This window comes from Strix uralensis, chromosome 4 (assembly GCF_047716275.1).
Source record: "Strix uralensis isolate ZFMK-TIS-50842 chromosome 4, bStrUra1, whole genome shotgun sequence".
NCBI lineage: Eukaryota > Metazoa > Chordata > Aves > Strigiformes > Strigidae > Strix > Strix uralensis.
The window spans coordinates 77,586,316-77,609,068 of record NC_133975.1 but is presented as its reverse complement, the minus strand read 5'-3'; positions in this window follow the sequence as shown (position 1 = coordinate 77,609,068).

Sequence of the window (22,753 nt, the reverse complement as noted above, 5' to 3'; positions counted from 1 at the left end):
AAGTGGACTGGCAGACTTGTTTCATGATGTCACTTTGTCCCCTCAGTATCCCTGAGGGAATGATAACACTTCATTCTATACAGAGTTTAGAGAGTGTTGGACGAAATATGAGTACCGCTGTTTTGTTTGGGTTTTTTTACATAAATCTCCCCATTCCTGCAGCTCACAGTTTCAAAAACTATCATGGCCTTTCTCTCCCATATTTCTGGTGGGAAAAATAACTTGGAAATGTTATTCTTCCAACAGTCTAAATTCTGGCCAGATGCCTGATTTTTTCCATTTCATCACTGCTCCCTCCTTTCCCTCCTCCTTATTTTGTGGTCAAGAGCTTGTGCTTCTGCCAAAAGCAACAGTTTTAATGGGGAGCTTGAAGGTCAAAACTCAGAGAAAGAAACAGCGTGTGACTCAGAAGCAAAGTACATATGCTATTATCCTTGGTTCTGGTATTACTGGTAGTACAGGCATGGAAATTAAGGATCTTTTGGTATATGCTGTTTGCTGGGGGAGCATTTAAGGCATTAAGGGGATAAGAAGGAGGGTGCTCTGACTGCAGAGAAGGGAAAACTGTAGGGTTAGTTCTTAAGGCCAGAGGGTGGGATAGCTTCATTTTAAAAGTTGCAGTAGTTAGAAGTGCCTCTTTTGGGGCTTAACCAGAGATCCAGGGGCTGAATTCCTCCTGCCTCATGTCTTGCTGTGCCCTGGGACACTGTAAGTGGTCACCAAGCCTGTGATTTCTCTGTTACATCCCTGTGGCAGCGTTTGGCAGAGGTATAGGTTATTCTGCACTGAGCAAGGCAAGGAAGACTTGGACTTGTAGAGCTCTTGAGAGAGACTAGATTTATTAACCATGCTGCCGTGGCAAAAAGCCAAGCGTTTTCCTCAAAAATAATACCACACCACCAAAAAAACCATTGGTTTATAAAAACATCGACTATTATTGTTGCCTGTTGCATTATGCTTTTTGATTTTTGCAAATGTAGCCCCACCCACCTTGAAAATGTTTTCAGATTGGCTCCTTCAGCCTGAGGCCAGTCAGGAGAACATGCTCCGAGGTGGCCTTCTTGTTCTGCAGTGGCCATGATGAAGGTACCTCTCCACTGCACCTGTATGAAAGGGAGGATGCACTTGCTTCATCCTATTTTCCATAAAAATACTAATTATAAATCAACCATGCTACATTTGTGAGGGCAATCTGGAGCACAGGAAAATTCTGTTAATACTAAATCATAGTTTTTTAGTTCATGTGTTCAGTAGCCTTTGAGAAAAAGACTGTGTCTACTTTCATGTACTTTTTCTAAGGTTTGCATAATTATTTATTACATATGACCAATGCATTGCTCGGGTTGTGTTACACTAACAGTCTTTGGAAATCTCCATAATGTTATTTTACTGTTTTCCCCTCTGGAGTTGTGTCCTTAGCAGAAGAATTATGTTGTAGAACTTTGTGAAACTATTTAAATTTGGAATTACAATGATATTTTTCAAGGATATTTAAGAAATGGAGAATGGGTTTCATATCTATATTACAGTATTTTGTCAGAACTAGTTGCAGCTGCATTGTCTTTGGATACCAAATTATTCATCTTAAACACAGTTAAACAGTAAGATTTTTTTCCTTCTGGCTGGTTAGATTCTTCCAAATAAAATTCTAATTAATTTCTTCAGTCTTAAGCAAAATTCAACAAGCAATTTATGCCTATGCTTACATTTAAGAATGGCAATTGACTTGAGTGGGGTTTCTTTACATGCCAGAGTTCAAGTTTGCCTACTGGTTCAAGGATTTGCATAGCCACATTTAAGTCAGAGTAAATGTTTGTACAAGAAGGAATTCTTGGCAGGAGTCAGAGCATCAGAATCTAGTCTCTCTGCAAAATACAGGATAGCAAACTTTTTGCTGTTTTTGTTGAACAGTAAGGGCTTATTTAAAAAAGAAAATTGCGATGATCGTTTGCTCTTGCTGCAGGTGATCTGACGTAGCATGGACTGTTATGAAACTACTGGAATCCTAAGGCTATGTTATTTGCATTAATATACCACAAGTTATATTAGAAAGACTGTTGAGGAAATTATTTTTAAAAGTGAACATTGGACAGTTTCCAAATCTTTCCCATTTGGGGGATCTTAGGGTTTAATTCGCAGCTTTAACATCAGTCCTTCATAAGAATGAATAACTAATTATTTTACCTTTACATAGGAATGGTCATCATGGTGGAGGGGACATTTTCCACATGATTCCTGAACAAAGAAAGTATATCTTTCCTTATATATGTTCCTTATATCTTTTACAAGGAACAAATGACCAGGTAGTTCTGTGAAGCTTTAAAAACTCAAAATAATTTGCAAGCAATACACAAGTACTATTCATCCCCATTGAAATGCAGAACTTCTGCAGGATAAAATATGATAACGCTTTGACACAAAAGTGAATGACCATCTAGTGAACATAGATACTAGGGGCTATAGTAAGACACTGTGTAATTACCCAAACTAATACATGGTCAAAGCCGCCAGAGTCCCGTTTTATTCTAGAGAAACTCTTTTTTATTATGAAGACTGATACAACTTTGCACTGTTTTTTCTTCTTATTCATTGTATTTTATTTTTTGTGTTTGGTTTGGTTGATTCCTTTTTGCTGTAGAGCACCATCATTTTAGGCTCTTTTTATGTTCTTTTATATATATTATGTTTCTCAGCCATTAACATTTCGTGTGACCTAATCACCTAAAGAAAGTATTAATGAATTTAGTAAAAGTTCAGACTAAGGTATTGTTTCTATCTTAATCAAACAGGAACTGTGTAACAAAGGACACTGGATTTAGATGATTTGAGTTTTACCAATTCCTCTCAGAGTTTTCGAGAAAAGGGGAATGTTAGTTTATCATGCCTAACTTCCTGGGGGGTATTAATAGATGTTACAGAGTGGAAATAAGTTACTATTTATTGACACAAACATTCCTCAGGCTGCCTGTAGCAAACCTTCCTTCTTATTATCTTCCACTCAAATTTATTTATTTTCAGCCTACCAGATACATTTATTGTTTGCTGTCTGTAGCTTCTTCACAAGCAAAAATTTACTTTAACCTTTATTTGGGCATATTTGCTCTTAACTAATCCATACTGAGTGCTTTTTGCCACCATACTGTCTAGATTTATTTATATATAATTTATTCTCCTACTTTTGTGGGTAAAGAAAGTTCAATGCCGGCTGGATCCTAAGCGCTGTTCTGGTGAATAGGTGGCTTCGATCCAGAATGGAACAAATAAGACATCTAGAAGAAAACGTCGTAACATCCTCAACAGATTTTCCATGGGAAAAAAAAGGTCCAAAATTATGTGGAGATTGCTTCTTATGGTTAAACAAATAATTTAGAAAAGAGAAAGGTCTTTCCCTTCACCGTGTCTACAAAACAAGGATGGATTTTCCCAGATTAGGTGAAGAGAATGCAAATCAATGGCAAATAAGTCTTGAAATTGTTGCATTCACCAGTCAAAGGCAAGACACTTACCAACAGTTCACTGATGACACTTAACTATTTTTATACATGTAACCTGAAATTTAACTACATAAGGAATCTATATTCATGGAAAAGTTGAAGCTTGAAGGACATGGTACCAACATTTTAAAAATGTGAAGCATATATACAGGGAAGGGGGAACTGTACTTTTTTTTCTTTTCTCTTTTTTCTCAATTTTAGTTACATTAGGTGTCACAGGTTACAAGAACAAGTGTAATGTTTCCATCAGGAATATGTTTCTGAATTTGACTCTCCATGTGATTGTGAAATCAGTGAGCTTTAAAGCAGTGAGAGACAGAATAGATAAAAAGTGAAATTTCCAAACTGGTGTTGTCCCCATAATTTTAAGAGTTATTCTTGTTCTTGTTATCTTTAAATTGTCTTTTAAAACAATTTGGTTTAGCAATTGGTGAAGAAAATATTGCTGAGCATTTACAGCATTGCCCAATCTACCCTTTCTTTTCCGTGAGAAGATGCTACTGTTCTTCTTAAGGGGCAATTGTAAATGTACAGATGAAAAATTACTTAGAAGAGCATCCAAACAGAGTATCCCATCCAAACAACTGCAGGATGACTGCCAGCCTCTAACAAACAACCACTGACAGCCACAACCTGGGGTGTTTGTGGGCAACATCAAGGTGTTAACAGCCTGACAGAGCTTGTCTGTCACTTCAGAAGGAGCTAATATGTTCTGAAACTTGTGAGCTTTAAGAGGTAATGACAGTAAAGACAGTCAAGGGGGTCAGTTCCTCTGTGTGTCCCTTCCTGGGACAAGCTGCAGGCTAAACACTGGTTTCCTGTAAGTTTTTGATGAGAATTTTATGGAGGTGTGAGGATGAACAGTGTCATAGAGGACTGGAATTAGTGATTTTGTGTTTCAACAATTTGGCTGAATTTTGCTGTTTGAAAAGCAGGAACACAGCTGACTTCAGAAGTTCAGATAGAACATAGAAATCTCTCTTTTTCTTTTTTCTTTTTTTTTTTTTTTTTTTTTTTTAAAAAGTTTCATTAAAAGCTTTCCATCAGTGGTAAGATTCCTAGCATAATTAAGCTAAATGAATGATTCCTGTGTGCTCTCTAGCAGCAGTGATGGACTCTGCTGATCAGCTGTGGCTAATTATCCTCTCCCATCTATGGCTGAAGTAAGGACTAAATCCATTGGTTTGGTGAACCTGTACAGCTTTAAGTAATTGAAAGGATAGATGTTCTCTGCTTTTTAATTGGCTAGGTGAAATGATCAGTAAATTGGGCTGATGGTTCCTGGCTGTGGATGTAAATGGAGGAGTTCATAAAGCTTCAGAGGAAGACTATTTACTTAGGTGGTGTGTCCCTCTTCTAGATAGAAGGAATAAAGTCAGAGACTTATGGATTTTCATTTCCAGGCTATCTGGTAAGATGATGGGGAGAGATAAGTAGTGTTATGGGATAGATTTCACTAGTGTTGCAAGCAGGAGGGGGAATGGAGAAAACTTGTGTTGTTTATTAGGTTTGTTGTAACATTTGTGCATTTAAGGGAAAAAACTTCAGGGAGAGAGTTCCCAAATTCTTGGAAGGTCACCAGGTAAGGTGTCAAATGGGGGCAATGTAAAGCATAGCCATTAGTCCCCAGAGTGACTATAACTGAAAAGTCTTTATGTGCTACCTTTTAGAAATGTAGCCACTGGTGATGCATTAAGGCTGGACTTTGTATCAAGCTTGTCAGGATTTTTAAGTGGGTATCCTCACTGATTTCAACTGTTTTAATAGCCTGTGTAACTTAGCATTTATCTATTTCTATAAACTTGTGTGAAATTGGGATGTGAATATGACCTTCATTTCATCTAGTCAATTTATTTTACAGTGGCTAGAGTCGAAGCTGATTATGGGTGTCAGTCTTTGACATTTATGGTATTCAGCATGAGGAAGAATTGTCTGGTCTGAGGGACTTTTAAGACCTGTCAGTGCAGAGACAGCCATAAAGTTGAACTCTAAGTATTGCTTGGCTTTCTTAGATCAAGTCTTGTGCATGGTGCTGCTTGTGCTTCACACACATACTCTTCATTAACATGGTGTGACTGCTGTTGTTTGTGGGACCCTTCAGAAAATTACTGAAGGTGTTTCTCCCTAATGAGCTTATCTCAATGAGTAGCATGTTGTAGGAATACACTGTGGCTTTTGAAGTTGAAGTGGTAATTGGTCCCATGGCTATTTAGATGGAAAACCTTACAGTGTGTGTAAGCATTGCTGATTTTTAAACCTTCAACTCTGTTAAGAAATTAGATATTATGCCCTGTTCTTCTTATGTTGGTGTTGATGGCAAATGTGTCTTAACTTTTCTTATTGTCCCTTTGTCTTAACTGGGTAAAATGTATTGCAAAAATATCTTACAGACTTAAAGATTTTTTTATTAGACACCTGTGACTGGGATCTGATTCTTCCTCATCCTGGTACTCCTTTATCTATGAAAACTAATTATAAAATGCTATTAAACTAGGCCCTTGATCAGAGGGAACATGTCAGAGGACATTGTTCCTCAATTACACCCATGAGATGAATGTGAAGAGAACCGAAGTAATGCATCTGTGTCACACAGCAGAGCTGTCACACTCATTGCAGACTGGAGTCGTATTGGCTGAGCAGTTTTGTTGGGCTGGAGAATCTCTTGGGCAAAATCACTTTACCATTCTGTGCTATGTGTGATGATAATATATGCATCCTACTGCTGATATCAGCTTGTTGTCTAAAGATCCAGGGTGTAGCTCACCAATACTGACAGCAAACCATTAAGAACCACCACTGAACAGCATCAGGCATGCTGGAAGGTGAGATGGATGTGCTTTACAAGCAGTAGGTGATGAGGACTGAAAAAATGAGCCAAACTGAGAAAGCATAAATATTTAATTTCATGTGGTCAGCTTGCTGGAAAGGGTAGCAAAGGGTGGAGAAAGCTCATCTCTAAAGTTGTCACAGGGGATCTGAAAGACTAGAAGGAGCTAATGTGACACCAACAGATATCCAACAAGCTTTATACCAAGAGGAATTTTAATTTTCCTTCCTGTGGAAGGCCAGAGAAAGGCAATGGGATCAGAACAGTGATTATCAAGAAATAGTTTTGCATTAGCTTGTATGTTATTTGTAGTTTGTTTCTTGGGCAATACTTGGGTCTACATGTGTGATGCATGCAATTTAATCAGAATATTTTTCTTCTAGTCTTAAAAAACCATAAATAAAATTAAGTTTGTGATGAAAATTTTTCAGTTGTATAAGTCTTAAATGGAAGAGATTCTTTACAATGTGGCTATGATGCCCAAGCTGCAGGCATATTTATTCCAAGGGAGAAGTGTGTAAGTATAGTACACGTGACACTGTGACAAGTATCTTTTCAGCCAACAAACTGTTTGTACTAAGAATAAATTTGCTTGGCAATTTTCACTTTGAATTTTTTTTTTCCAGGAAGATAGATCTGCAAAACAGTTAAACTATACTCTGTGATGTCTGGATAGGGTGCATATTAACACTGGTACATAATAAGAGGTCCCTTTCATCTAAGATGTGCCCTTTATTGCAGCTATGGCCTTGGAGCAAAACTATTACTTCATGGGGGCTGTGAAATAGAAAATGTTTTGTGGGAGATGTGGTGCAAGCAAAGAGCCTGGCTCACTTCAAAGAGCAGGACTTCCAGACCACAGCTCCTGTGAGGCACTGCTGCACCACAAAAATGTGGGAAGTACTGAAATAAAGCTTTCTGTGGCAATTCACATTGAAAGGATGTGTTTTGACAGTGAAAATTAAGATGCCTGTTTAGACTGAAATAATAAAAGCATTTTTATCCAGTTTCAGCATTGTTAGACTTGTTTAATGTAAAAAAACCAAACACCACCGCCACCCCACCCTTCCATCCCAGCATTTAATTTTTCCTCAGTACAACTAGTTTGTTGCTTTACTGTGTCAGAAACATTCCTTTAAGCTCAGTGGAATACAGTGACTCAATCTTTCTCTTAATACTTCAGTAGGATAGCCAGGTAGCTATATAATAATTTACTGGGTTTTTTTAAACAATCATCAAAGCAAATAGCACAGAAGATATTTATAAATGTGGTTTTGATACTAGCAGCTTAGTGAGAATCCTTTTTAATGTATTTTTGGTATCTTTGAGGGAAATTAACTTCATTTGGAATTATACTTACATTTTTGGAAACAGACTTCTAACACATTTGAACCTGAAGTATCTGTGTAAGCATTTTGATTCATAATCTTCCAGAGGAAAGAAACATCTGCCCTTCTGTTCTGGCCTGGGGAAACCTGCCTATATGACACATTGTCTGTGCTTTCCCAAGCAGAAGCTTGGACTATGCTGATGGGATGCTTTTGCTGCCCAAGCTGTACCTACTTTTTGGTTTTGGAGAGCTCTAGTTTCATTGTGCAGTTAAATTTTACACAAGGATGCATTCACTTAGCAACTATGAAGTTCTGTTAAAACTGTTGTTTTTTCTTTATGCATACCAGGTATTATTCTTTCTCCTTTGTAATTGCTTTAGACAGAAGCCTCTTCCCAGATTTACTATAATTATTCTTTTTTTACACCCTCTACATGAAAACCACTTTAAAATGTGTATATTTCTTGTACATGATAATTGGAAAATAGCCCTAAAAATGAAAGGGTAAAGTACCTTTGCAAAATACCTACTTTTAACTACTTTTAAAGAAACTTGTGTATACTTTGTGCTAGGTATTATTCTTATCTTTCGTTACGTATCAGCCTGTTATTTTTTACTTTAAATGACATAGTACATGATGTGCTTATAATGATAATTTAAAAACAATCCATTCTCTGAAATGGCTTAACTAATTCTATAAAATTTCTATTCTATATAAGTATTTGTAAAGCTGCCTGAAGGTAAGAGTTATGAAGAGTTATCTGCATTTTACAGATCAGATGATTAAAAGAGAATGCTTGCTTATCATCTGGGAAAGTGTGAGAAACTTTCTTCAGTTACCAAAAATGTTCTGTTTTCCCAACAGTTTTTTGATCTGAAATTTTCCTTTCTTATCTTGGATCTGATTGGCACTGAGGTGGTGCACAAGGCAGGGGTAGGTAACTGCATAAAATTTGGTTTAAGCATGTTAAATTAGGTTAGTCTGAAAAAAGCTGTGTTAGCTCATCCCACTGAGATCAGTCTTGATGACTTCTCATTAGATGTTTGTGGGGAAATTACATGGTGGCTACTAATGGAAGAATATTTTGTGCATGTGTGGAACTTTTATTTTTAAGAATGTCGGCTGCAAGGAAACCTTAAAGTCCTGATTGGGAGTGCTTGAAGACATAAGACTTTCACATGTGCTGCAGTTTGCACTTGCAACACTGTGACCTTGTAATCTATTTTTAATTGATAAAATAGGATAAGCCATGTTTTCAGAGTTCTCAGTCTTCATTGAGGCTCTGAGAATATCAGTCCCAGTTTACCTATTGAAATCCTGGTCTTGAACATCATATTAAGGTCCCTAATTTGTGGCATGAATTAGTTTTACCTTTTAATAAAAGTGATTTAAACAGCATACTGTACTCTATATTATCAGGGTTAGTTACCTTTTGCAATGTAGAATCATGCCATCAGTTCTAATCCTCTATCTCCTGCTACGTTTTATGGACTACATGAGAGAAAAAACAGCAATAGACTGTGTGTTGGTTTTTTAAAAAAGGTAGTTTGCAACTCTCTTATTGATGCAATTAAGTCAAGTGAAGAGTTGTGGAAAGGCTAATCTAGATGAAGGCTGCAGAAGGCCATGAATGCAGATTTTCAGAGAGGGATGGAGTGGGGTAGGTAAGAAATTAGGTACAGAAGATGATGTCCTTGCAAACAAGTCTATAAAGACTTTACAACCTGTGAGCAAACTAATCTCAACAAATGAGGGAGCAGTGGAGCTGTTTGAAAGTGGGAGCTGATGTAGTCCTTTAGCCCATGTGTTTCTGAAGCCTGAGCAGTGTGCTGGAATAGAGAAAGCAATAGAGGGGGGTATTTCACCACTGTGGGAAAGATGAAATTAAAGCATCCTTGTGAGTATTTCTGCAGAAATGAAGAAATGGCAGAGATTTGTACAGGTGATGCTATGACATAGGGAGCACATGATGTTTCTAAATGAAAAATGAGTAATTTTAGGCACAGAAGATGTTTTAATGCTTTTCATATGGTTTGAATAAAGTGCAGCACTGTGTATTGACTTCTGCTGTTCCGTGAGTTGCAGGAATAATAGGCCAACAAGCAACCTCTTTCCAAATTTGGGCAATGGCAACTTTGGATACAAAATATTTACTTTCTGGCTGATGACAGATGTTTGCTACTATCTTTTGACTATTTTGAGGTTGATATTACTGATATCATCCTAGTTTAATTACAAACTGTATATAGAAAGGAGCTTAAATATTCTAAAAAATCTGATTATGAAAACTGGGTAACTTCCCAAATTTGAAAAAAGATTGAGAATGCTTTCACAGATAAAGATCAAAAAACACTAGAGACATGTTTTTGATTAAAGTTACCACTTTGTCAGATACTCTTTTTCTGCTTATTATTTATTCCAATACACTTTTTTGTGGTCAAAAGATGTATTTTCCTACCTCTATATGTACATTATTTTATAATCCCTTCATTCTCTGAATGTGTTTGGTCAGGAGTAAAGAAGTGTGAGGGTGCCAGAAAAAAAAAATACAAAATAAGGAAACAGGTTTGTTACCAGCCTAGAGGCAGTTAAAATGTTATTTGTACTGCTGTGAAGCAATTAATGGCTAAGAGTGCAGGAAATATTTAATTGAATATTGATTTAAAACAAAACTGGTGCTCACTTAAGTAGTTGCATTCTGTTGAACTGTCCTTATCTTGGGCTTAATATAGACTTTCAGACAACAGTGTTAATCTGTATGTGACCTTTGTCTTTTTTTAAACTCTTGGAGGATCAAGATAGGGATCTTTTGGAGGATCAAAACTGGCAGTATTTGGAAGATGCTAGTATAAGGTTATAGGTGTGAATTACAATAATTCTGATGGATTATGTAAGGATAAAGTTATTTTATCTTAAAAGCACTAAACTGGCATCTGTATTACCTTCAAACTTCAGTTGAAGGTCCTTTGTAGTGTTTAAGTATTTTAATGTTAAGATGCGTAGGGATGTTCTTGAGTATGTATTCAATGTCCAGATGAATTAGAACATTGCCTAGGAACAGGGAGCGATGACACTGCTGAGGCATGAGGCTGCATTTCTTTAAGTTCTATTTCTCTCAGCTCTTGTTTGAGGGCTTTTTCATATGGATGTGATGGCCATCATTGTAGGTCAAACAGCAGAACGAGAGGCCACTGCTATGTTCCATGTCAGCATTCTTGTTTTCCAAATCAAGAGAAATGTGTTATTATCTCTGACTATTTTTGTGTGTAATACCTATTCTTAGACCTGTAGGTGGTGAAACTGGGGAAGTGCTGTAGAGGTGTATCAGTTTAAAGCAGTGCTGCCAAATAATGGAGTACTGAAAACTCCACCCCTCCTATTCAGTGAGCAAGAAATGAATCTATCTCATGTGATTAGGAGGGACACACACTGCTATATCAGGGAACAATGTCCTCTGTTTTCTTATCTCTTACCAGAGTTGGATTTTGCCCTGCCTCAGATACTGAGGTGTAAAGGAAAGGGAACCTGAAATGAGAGTCTCAGTGGAGAAACTTTGTTGGAGATGTTTCCCATGTATTCAGTCCTAGGAAAGCATCTGCCTGAGAATGGAAGACTTCTGTTTGCTGCTTGGGCACAAAGATTGGCTTCCTGACAAACCTCTCCTTTTTTTTTTACCGGTGAGAGAAGGAACTGGTCCTTTCACCCCCTTTTCTATGTGATGTGTTTGTCTCCTTTAGTTTTTCACTGGGATTTGTCAAATTACCCTCTTTGCACACCCTTATCTGGTACAGCTTAGCTTCTACTTTCAGCTAAGACATCAAATATGTAGTTTTAGTCATAAACCTTAAAATACTGATGACAAACATTAACTAATTAACATTAATTATAGTGTACACATGAATCTTAAACTGTTTCTGAAGTAAAATAATTTCAGAAAAATATTTCCCAGTGGCATTTGTAAATATCAGATTGATAGGCTTTCTGTCTCTGTCTGTTCAATGTCCAGCTAGATTTTAACAAGCTCATTGCATCTTTCCTTTTGCTGCTATTTCTCTGAATTTCATCCTCATCAGTAAATGTGTCAGCACAGAGGAAAATGTAAAGTATGCTCCTAGGGAGATCTCTCCAAATTCTTACTTTCAAGCATGCACAGTAGGCTAGCCCGGAAGACTTTGCCTATCCTGAACTACAGAAAACTACATTATTAATTATTATAAAACCTATGAATTGCAATCTCATAATATTGCCTACTTAGAAATTCACTTATTGTATATCATTTTATAGATGTGAACTTGAGCAGAGTGGCACAAAATTATGAAGAAATATCTCAGCTTAGTGTTGCATCCTCTTCCCCTGAACAGTTTAAATAAGGAGGGTGGAAAAAAATTGACTCGTGTGAGTTTCTGTAATGACTTGTCACAGAACTGAGGGTGGAACAGTGAAATTCTGGCCCTTGAACTTCTGTTGTAACCATTTTAATCTATCTTGTAGGGAGATGAATGATATGCTGACTCTTCCTGTTACTTGTGATTCAACACACTCCAATAGGATGAGTGTTGCTGATTATGATGAATTAGTATTAGACCAATTGTATCTAAACTAGCAAGTCAAAAGACTGAAAAAGTACAAATTATCTGTCAGATACAGAGAAAAAAGTGGTTTAGCAAAAGCAAAAAGCCCAGGCTTTTCCTCATTCATTTTCTCAAGTATGTTTATTAAGTTCTTTTGCCTCCAACAACTCCAGGAAACTAAACTTGACCTAGACTGAATTCACTTATGAAGTTGAATATACATTTCTGTCTTCAACAGCTAGATATGTCCCTGCCTGGGGCACCTGTCAGGCTTGGTATTCCTATGCTAAGGGGAGCTGAATAATGACTTAATTAGATGAAGAGAACAGGTATTTTGAGATCCAGAATATTCTGTAATTCTCTAAGCCTTTTAAAAATGCAACTTAAGAGTAGAAAAGCTTTCTTTGCTTTAAAGAATATCTTAAGCTTCATGGAAAAGAGCTAGTGTTTCATTCTTACTCATATTTTTTCAGAGTACTTTGAGTCTTTTGGGGAAAAACTGTTGCTGGTGCCCACTCTGTATCTGTTACAAATGCAAGAAGTTTAGCATATATTATACTTGTCCAGGAAGACAGTACCTGTGCTTCTGCCCACACATCCATGTGTTCTTTCTACCTAAATTTTGAAAACAACTGTGCTGTCACATCCTGAGTGACAGGGAAAGACAAGGCCATGGAGGAGAGCATGTCTGATGTCTTCAGATCAGGACTCTCTTGCAAGTTAATGTGGGAGCACATAAGAACAGTGACCTGATGCTTCAGAAGTGGCAATTAATAATTTATACTGGATAATACATGCATGAAAACAAGCTTCAATAATGCAAAGATCACTTTGCTTTTAACAGTCTGATCTATTCCACAGTTCTTCTCCAACCACACACTTGACATGGGCAAGCACAAACACATGTCCACAAACACAAATAAAATTTGTTTCCCACTGGAATGCAGATCCAGTGGGAAGTTTAAGCAAAACTGTTTTGAAAACAATCATGGGGGGAAGGAATATTTTATCCTTAATTTGCTTTACCTGTAGAAGCGTAGAACAGATTTTTGATTGATTATTCATGAGACAGATTCTCTACACTACACTGGTACCAGTGACCCTTTATGAAAGAAAAAGAGGCAGCAATATTTAGTGTTCATAACTGAGCACAAACTGATGCAGATGTGCACTTCAGTGCTGACCGTGGGTAAATGAAAATCCCAGACACAGGTTGCCTCAGTGTTTATGCATCAACGAGGGATTGACTGTAAGAACTATTTGTTGTGGGAAGTGTTGAGGTGTTTTCTTTCTGGGTAAGTAGATTCCACTTTAAAAGAGAACAAACCACTTCAAGCAAGGTTTTGGTCTGAAGGTAGAAATTTCCCAGGAGCCCTAATGAAAGTGCTTGACCATGGTATTGAGCAGCAGAGCTGCTCTAAGCCCTGCTTCTTGCGTCATTGCTGCTCTTTGCAGGCCAACTGTAATGCTGGAGTGGAAGGGCTCACTGTGGTACCTTGTGCCTCTTTGGTTGCTGGGACCTTGTGTTTTCAGCTGGTGGATGTGACTGTTGTAAAGCCCAGCCTGCCCTTGGTATATGCAACTGTGTGACTGTCATGGTAAAAAAAATTGCTTTTGAAACTTAAAGCAAACTTAAAAAAATGGACATTTAGAAACCCATGGGACAGTTAGATGGACAGAACAATGCAAAGACAATGAGCAAAACTCATTATTATTCTGTGCATGTCAGCTTCCTGACATTGGTTAGACTTATCAGACTTAAATATAATATCATACTGTAAACATATAAAGGTTTTGCTGGAGTGCTCAAAAAATGAAGTGAAAGAAAACTACGTATATATGCACTAATTGAATTGTAATACACTAAACACCTCATGTGTAATAAAAATATGCAACTCATGTTTGTTTGGTTCCAAAGCAGTTCTGTTATAACTTTATAGGTGCAATTTGGCTGGAAAGGAGTTGTATAAGGAACAGATTGTTAAATGCCTGTTTTAAAATGTTACTTACTGCTTAACAAGCTGCTTTGAGTGCAATTTCTCTAATCTGAGAAAAGTACAAATTGGACTTGGTGTTTGTCTAAATCATTTAATTATTTTTTAGTATACTAACTCACAGTGTAGTGGTGAGAAAAACTTGCATATTTGTCTTAACCTTATTTTTCAGTACTTTGGTATATGAGTGCAGCTAATTTTTACTGCAAGCATCTAATTAAAGCTGGATTTGTTTTGTGGTGTGGGGTGGTTCTTTTTTGATCAGGTTTGGGTTTTTTATTAGATTTACTTAACTGTCAGGAGATACAGAGCCATAGTCTCTGTGTGGGTTCTCTTTGTCCTGTGGGAGTTCTTGGAACCTCAGAAATGTCCTTTAATGCCCTCATTTTTTTATGTCAGGAAAATCTGCAGCCTTCCTTCCACCTTGTTCTGTGATCTGACAGTTTTCACAAGCTATTGTAATCATGGCTTGCCTAGGTCTGTGCTTGGGTGGGAGACTTCAAAGACAGTGTAGAGGATAGAGGAAGAAATGTTGCTAGGTGTTTTGGAAGCCCCTGATTTATAGCACTGAACAAGTCTCCTTCAGCCATAGGGAACTTTGTTTTGCTTTGGGGGTTATGCAGTTTTAAGAAAAAGGCAAAATAAATGTTATTTGTTGAAGTCATTAATGACCGTAATTCAGTTTTAGAGGATTATGTAGCTCTAGACTCTGAAGACTGTACCGCTTATGTTTGGGGAAAGATATTCTACAACCAAAATTCTCCTCTTATTTTTGTATTGCTGTGTTGTGCAAAACCAAGTGATGTTGATGAAGACGCATATACTAAACAGTTTTTCAAGTACTTAGGGATAACAGATGCTGCTAGAAGTGCAGTATTTCAGAATTTTAATGTATTTTTTTCCTCTGGTATCAGGAGGAAAATAGATTAAGAAAATATCCTAGTTCCTGTGAAATTTTCAAATTTATTTTTTGTGGGTTTTTTTGTAAATAGTAGCTCTTTTTAGTAGAAGTCTTAGGATGTCAGCATCAATGAAAAGACCCTTAGGGACTTAACCTCTGACTTCAGATGAAGGCCTTATTGGTCCAGTTCCTCAAAACTAGGTGTCCCACCTCAGAGAGGATTCATTAGGAGTGGTTATGGTTATATGCCTTTGAAGACCTGAACTTGGGCTCTTGCAGCTCATTTCCACAACTAGATTTTAAAGAACAAACATAGCTATGCTGTTGCCGTTATTATCCATAGAAGAATATCAACAATAAAATGCCCCCAACAACATGAACCCTGCGAGTGCTTGGGTTCAGCAAGGGAGTCCCTGATCTTGTCATACTGAGGTAGAGACATGTGCTGCGGGTGCTGACGGTCCCTGCAGGGATGTGGGTGTCCTGACCTCATGTACTGCATGTGGGATCCCTGGCAGAGCTCTGATGCTGTGCAGCCCTCCATTTACAGCAGCTGTCTGAGCTGGCATTGGCAGGTCTAAAGTTTACAATCTATTCAGCTTCTGATGGAGCCTTTTAGTCTGCATTTCACTTTGTTCAGAGTAAAAGATCAAAGGGAAGGCGACAAAAATGAAGTAGAAAAGTCAGAGTGGCTTGGTGAAAGGATGGACATCCATCCACAAATAACTCTGGTGTCTCAGAATTATGATGAACTATCATTACACCGTTTCCACGGTTTCCTTTCTGTGTTTGTTAGATGCTTTGTGCCATGGGTTGTTATCTTGTGTCAACATCACTTACTGTCATTTTGGTGAGAGTCAGTGTGGAAGCAACAATTACACTGTAAGCTGTTATTAGATTAAAAACGTGAGTTTTCTGCATTTGGTGACAGCAGTGAACTCAGTTGTGTTTTCTTTTCTCCTGCTTCTCTCCCTCTTTTCTTTTCTCATAATCAGTGCTCTGAAAATTAAGATAAATATATTTGTTGTAATAAACTCAATCTGGAAAAAAGCCTTAGAGCTATTTTCCCACATAATTCTAGCAAGCTATTGCACACAGTTTGAAATTTCAAAAAAAGTCACATTATCATTTCACAGCAGAATGTTATAAATGCATGTGACAAACATTTTAAATGTTGTCTTATTTCTCTCCTATAACCTCCAACACACTAGAAGGAAAAGAAGTTTTGGACAATACTGTGTTCACTTCTGTGTTCTACAACACTCAGAACTACATTATCTGTCTGGTGCCTATATGCTCACAGCACGCTGTCTTCTGGCATCCATAGTCATCTTTCTGTCCTATGGGACATATTCATCACAATGGCAGGATGGTTTATAAGATTCTAACCAAAACCAGATGATATAATAAGCTTAGACATACACTGGCAAACTTACCATCGAATAGTTTCCTTCGATCTTGTGATGACTTGGAAGAATAAAGCAGTCAATCACTAAATTTTTATCTTTCTGCTTTTTTACTAGTGTATATGCTATAATTCAGAAATTATTTTATTCCAAGCAAAGAGTATGCCTACTAGGTATGTGTATTGGCATATTTTGGGAAAAAACTGATTCCAGAGTAACCCTCAGTCTTATCTTAATACGCTACATTGGAAAAACAGATTCTTGCAGTCTACAGGCAAAATAACAATGTTTTGAAAGAGGTTTTCAATATGTGTGAATTGCAATCAGAATAGTGATGGTTTTGTGGTATACTTTAAGGACTGTGTACATTGTTTTATTATTAGGCTGCAAAAAAATTGGTCTAGGATGTAACAAAACTGAGAGGTAAGACATGCTTTTCACTGGCTCATAATCAGTGCCATATTTTATATCACCTAAACAGCAATGTCTCTTAGACTGCTTGTTTTTAATTCTGAAATGTCTAGCACCTTGTGAACAAAGGAGAAACTTTTGGGTATAGCCAGACACTCTTGGTGGAGGAACAGGAAAGATTTTTTTTTTGATCCATCACAATAATAGCTTGCACCAATTCCTTTCACAAGCACTGCTCAAAGATGCAGTGGATGGGCTCTGTGCAATGACTCTCTTGAGTAGGGGGCTCCAGGTTGGAGGCTTTTGGCTCTCTTGTTGTAATGATCTTGTTCTGCAGGCTGAGGCCAGTCTGCTTTGCAGGGGGAGAGAGTGTCCTCTGCTTTCCTCCTGTGTTTTTCTTATTTGGTTTGGGACCAGTAGATTTCACACCAAGTGGGTGGAAGAAGAGTTGGAGGTTTGAGTGCATATTGGGATCTTATAAAGGAGAAGGACTAGCTGTGAGAGCAGGTGGAGATGGATCCTGAGGGGAGGACATGCAGCATGACTGTGGTCTCTCCTGATGAGGAAGTGCATGTACCATATCTGCTGGTCTTTTATGCGTGTGCTGTATCAGAGCTTCTTTTGCCAAATTACCTCTTTTATTTTCTTCATGTGAACACCTGGCATCATGGGCTCTGATTTAAGCATTGTTCTTTGTGCTTTACAATATCTGGAAACAAGGTCGTACACAGACAACCTAGTCAGCTGAGTCCTTTTTACCAAGCTTTGTATTAGGATATATGCAAAATTCAGTCTCTCTAGAAAGAAATACTTCTATTCCATGGATGTTACTGGGGTCAAATTACACACGTAAATTCCTCTGCTCTCTGAATAGCCCTAAGGAAGTCCACTGTGTATATAAAACGCATCAGCAGTGGTTTAAAGGCTTTGGTTTAAAGTACCAAACCAAAATCGTACACATTGCCTTACAGGCAAGTTTACAAAAGTCACAGTGGTGTTAAGTCCACTAACAAGTTCACACTTTCCCAGTAGCTTCTCTTTTCTTGAATCTGGGTGCTGAGCATTAGGCAAACAGGCCTGTGGACTGTATGGTAGCACTGTAAGTTACCACCTGCAACTGTGCTGTAGTAGCTGCTGAAAGCATTACAAATTCCATCAGTGTAACTTGTCTATGTGCCCCTTCCCATCCATTTCAGAGATTCATTTAACTCTGAGAACTTGGTGACATTTTAGGGAAAGCTTGCAATATTTCTTGCCTTGTTCTCTTGAGCAAGGGCAGGTTAAAGACTCATGTCTAACTCAGGTTCCCAAAATATTTAAGTGACCGAATCCAAAGGAGATAAATTGTATTAGGTGTTTATGCTTGGCAGACTGACAATTGTCAAGCATCAATTCCCAGAGTCACAAGATGAGATCCAAATCTCAGCCATTTCAGTCTTAAGCTTTAGGCCTTATAAATATAAACCATTTTTCTTGCTTCTTAAAAATATAAGTGAAATAAACTGATTCTGAAGAGCACTTGGTGCAATGCACTCCCACTCATTTTCACCCAGGTTTAACTTGGTTTATCTGTCATGTGGAATAGAGGTGGGTTATAAGGTAAACTTGAAAGGGCATGCCACTTGAAATATGTCAGTGGCCTTGGCTTGGCTTAGTTTGGGTGTGTTCCTGTGTATTATTAGTAGGGATATCTTTAACATCTTAAGAGATCAAGTTTGCGGATCTAAATCTTCTTGCCAGAGTAGGAGAAATTGCATTTAAAATGGTTCATGGCAGAAGTTGCACCTCTTAATACTTAATGAGGCATTGATGATGGGCCATTTTTCTATTCCAGACAGACAAATTATATTGGCAGATGTAACTGCAGGAAGGTAAGTGAAGCATCTTGTCTTTGAAGTGAAAGTTGTGCAAGTGGTGAAGGGCAAACTGCCTATGGCCTTTTCTCTCTGAAGCATCCTCTGTAGTTTGAACAGACGTTAACTACTATTCACAAACTACCTGTGGGTGTTTTTAAATATTTATTACTTTCTCCCTCTTTAAAGTTAAAGCCTGCATCTGCCCACCACAAAACAAGTCCTTTAAGAATAGATGTGGCTCACTGCCTCTCTACAGTAAAAGTTGGTATTTAGCAGAGGAAATACAACCTAGTGTCTGCAAGTAGAAATTAAATTGCTCAACCCCCCTTGCTGTGTGGGCAGTTCTCAGTCCTTCCCTCTTGCCCCCTCAAGATGTTCACTGCAAGTCTGAGGTAGTGTAAAGAAACAGCATCTGGCTATTCTGAAGAAGCCTGGGACTCCTAAGACAGACATTTCAACATTAAAAATAATAATTAAAAAAGGGTGTTCAACTGCTAATTCACTTCAACTTGCATTTTTAAGCACTGAATAATCCTTGTCAAGCAGCCAAGGATTGAAGATAAATACTTGTTATAACTGCCATTTTATTTTTGGGAAAGCAGAAATGGTCAATTAACTACTGAATAGTACCAAGGCTTCTTGGGAGGTGTAATGACCCCCTTTTTGGTATCTGTGTATATAGAAACCTAATTATAGTGTGCTTTTACATAGCAGTAATGCAAGCAGACAGAGACTTGCTTTTGACCCACTCTTTTCAATGGACGCAGTTAACTCCTGATTTATTCTCGTAGGTGGACACCTCAGTTCAAAGCTGGATAAAAGAACAACGCTTCTTTTATGAATTGTAATAATTCTTTATTTTAAAGTTATCTCAAAGTGTGACAAGAATTGAATAACTAAGCTGAATTACTGATAAAACTGAGTGTTTGCACTCCGACTAAATACAGATTTTTCTGGTCACAACAGACCAATCACTGCTACTTAACTTCTGCACTTATTGCTGCAGTATTTAAGTACAATATCAATCTCTGCATAACTTAAGCGTGAGGTCTTAAAGACCTCAGTGGCACAAGCTTCTCCAAAGATCAGAAAAAGTAGAAACAGCAGTCTCTGCCATTAGCCCCAGGACCAGAATGAGTAGTGTTAGTAAGGACACATTTTGCACCATTTGAAGCATGGAGACAGAAGCTGCACTGCTCTTTGTTCACCTAGAGTACGCTAGGCTGCCTGAGGCACCGATACTCCCTATGCATGGCCTCTGATCATAGCCATGTGTTCAGACTCTTAATCCGGTCCAAAAAACTTGTCTGTAGCCACAAAGTGAATCTGGGAGGTTTAGTCGGCGTCTGTTCTGTGGAGTTTTGCCTTTGGAGAAACAGCAATGCCAAGGGCAAACTTTATAACTTTTCCACAAGGAAACAAAAGCATTTTTATGGTGCTTGCTCTCCCAGAGCTTTAATGTGTAAGGGTTTTTCCCCCTTCAGATGCCACTTTGTGTCTAATGTCACTTTTTTCTAGTGCCACTTGCTGGTTGGGGCTGTGACTGGTCTCCTGAGCTGCTTCTCTGCTAGACCAGCAGAGCACTGAGCTCCCTCTCCTGCCTGGCCCTGCAGGTTAGTGTGCAGTGATTAGCACTGTGCCCAGATGTCCACTACAGTCAGAAGACTGGGAAAGGTCCAATTAAGGACACAGAGTTCAAGTGTTAGAATGTATGTGGACAGCAAATAAGCACCTGGGCTTTGCAGATCTGCTGGAGGACATCCCCTATGCATGGCTTGACAAAGGTGATGAATCCTCATCAGTGTCTGCTAAGCAGAGTGTTGGGACTGGGACTTCCAGTTAGCACCTGCTGTCAGGCAGGGATCTGCACCAGAACAGCTATCCTGAGCAATTTAATGTGATTTTTTTTGACAACTTGCTTTTTGACTGTTGCTAAGCTCTATTATCTAAATTTGACTGTATAATTAGAGTGCCGTGCAAAGGATGCAACTGTTGCTATTCTTCTAAAATAAGCTCAGAGTTCCAAGTTCTCCAAATCAAATGTAGTGGAAAAGCAGTTTTGGACTAGGAATTATTTCATTTTAATGTTGACTTATTTCTACACTAATAGATGATTAAAAAAATACTGTGAGGGGAAATATTGAGACACTTGTTCTGGAATGTCAATACAGAACTTTAACATTTCTATAACACGAGTGGGTTTTTTCCTTCTTGTCTCAGATTTGGCAAGGTTTCACCTATTCAGTTTTACAGGACACTGTTCAGTTGTGAGTATTTTTTGCTTCGATCAGCTTTCTATATTATGTCTTTGCTTTTTTCCTCACATCAATATCTGAAAAGAATATCTGTCAAATCCATTTGAAGATAAATTTTGATGCATTTCCATGCAAATAAAAAGATTTTATTAAAAAAAAGTCTAAACTTACCCTTTAGAGAACATCTAGATATTTCTCTGATGTAAAATCAGCAGGCAAGCTAATAGATTTGCTCTCCATTGTTTAAATAACATCTTCCTGAACATTAATGAGACTGCTCTACAGAGGCTGTGGTGTCCCCTTAAGAGTTATGGTGGTGACTATGCAGGTTTCTCTATGCTAATCTATAAATAGATTGAGAAGAGCTCATTTTCCTTGTGAGCATGGGCTGTGACATCTCTGATATGACTAGCACAGTGTGTGATAGTATGTGTACAGCAGCTGGGCTGAAATGTAGTACTTGTTATGTTGTGCAGAGGGTTTTGCAGTGGTTACAGGCATCTTGTCTGCTAGGATTGCTTACCCGTGCACAGCAGGCTTCCATTTACCCGTGACTAGATGGGGCATCATGACCAGCTAGGCCTTTTGAGTAACCAGCAAAGTTTCTTAATCATTGAATAATTATCAAGTGACTTTAAGTACTATGCTATTAACTGTAAGGTTAAAATAATAGTGTTGCTGTGTCTGTCAGCTCTGATACTATGTTATGTAAGTTCAGGCTCATGCTAGTGCTAAATTAACTATCTAAATTCTGACAACCCAAATTATACTGCTTTACCTCCAAGCCCCTCTGCATATAGAAGGATCATTGTAGTTTACAAGGGTCTTGAGCATAGATTTGGTCTGTGCATTCATCTTGTTTGGTTGAAAAATGTAGGTAATAATGAAACTTGTATTGTGGACTTAAAATTGCTTATCAGGAATGCTAGTGAACAAGGTCAAATCAAAGTGGGGAAAAGACATGTTAATTCTAGTTGGAAAAAACCTAATGTGTGAATGACTAAGGTTCCACCAAAAAATGTATTATATAATCATCCCTAAGTGACCTTCCCCCCTCTGGATGACCCATCTATTTTATTTTACCCTGGTCCTCTGCAGCACTACCCATGTGAGAGTACGTTTCTTGTACAAACTGCTGGGATGTTGACATTTGGTGTCATTCCTAGTTAGATGCTTGCTTTGTCTTTATTTTTTTATGAGACATCTGGGGATAAAACTTCCACTGTATCTGTATCATAAATCAAACATTTTGCTGGAGGATAATGGTGCACTTAAAACAAAAAAAGACACAGAGAATTCAATCAATACAATACCTAAAAAGCAACAGCTTGTCTGCAACTTGAATTGTAATTCATTAATTAGTCAGCATTTACATATTTATTAGTGTACTGGTTTTGAAAACAGCAAAGAATGAATTCATCCTTCCAGTGCATTTGATCAGCGTATCAAATTCAGAACAAAAAATGTTATTGTGTTTATTTTATGTATGTAATTTGACTAATGTGTACCCCTGGGTAAGACTTGTGGGGAATTTCGAGAGAAGTTAATTCAACTATTCTACTATTTTAGTTCACTTTCTGTAAATGTCTAAGAGAAGAACTTGTTCAGGCAGTCACTTAATGAAGTCTCCTATTTCAGCAGTCAAATGCTCCACGCTTCAATCCACGTACTCCCATAAAATTGTGTGTGGGATTGAACCCTACAGAT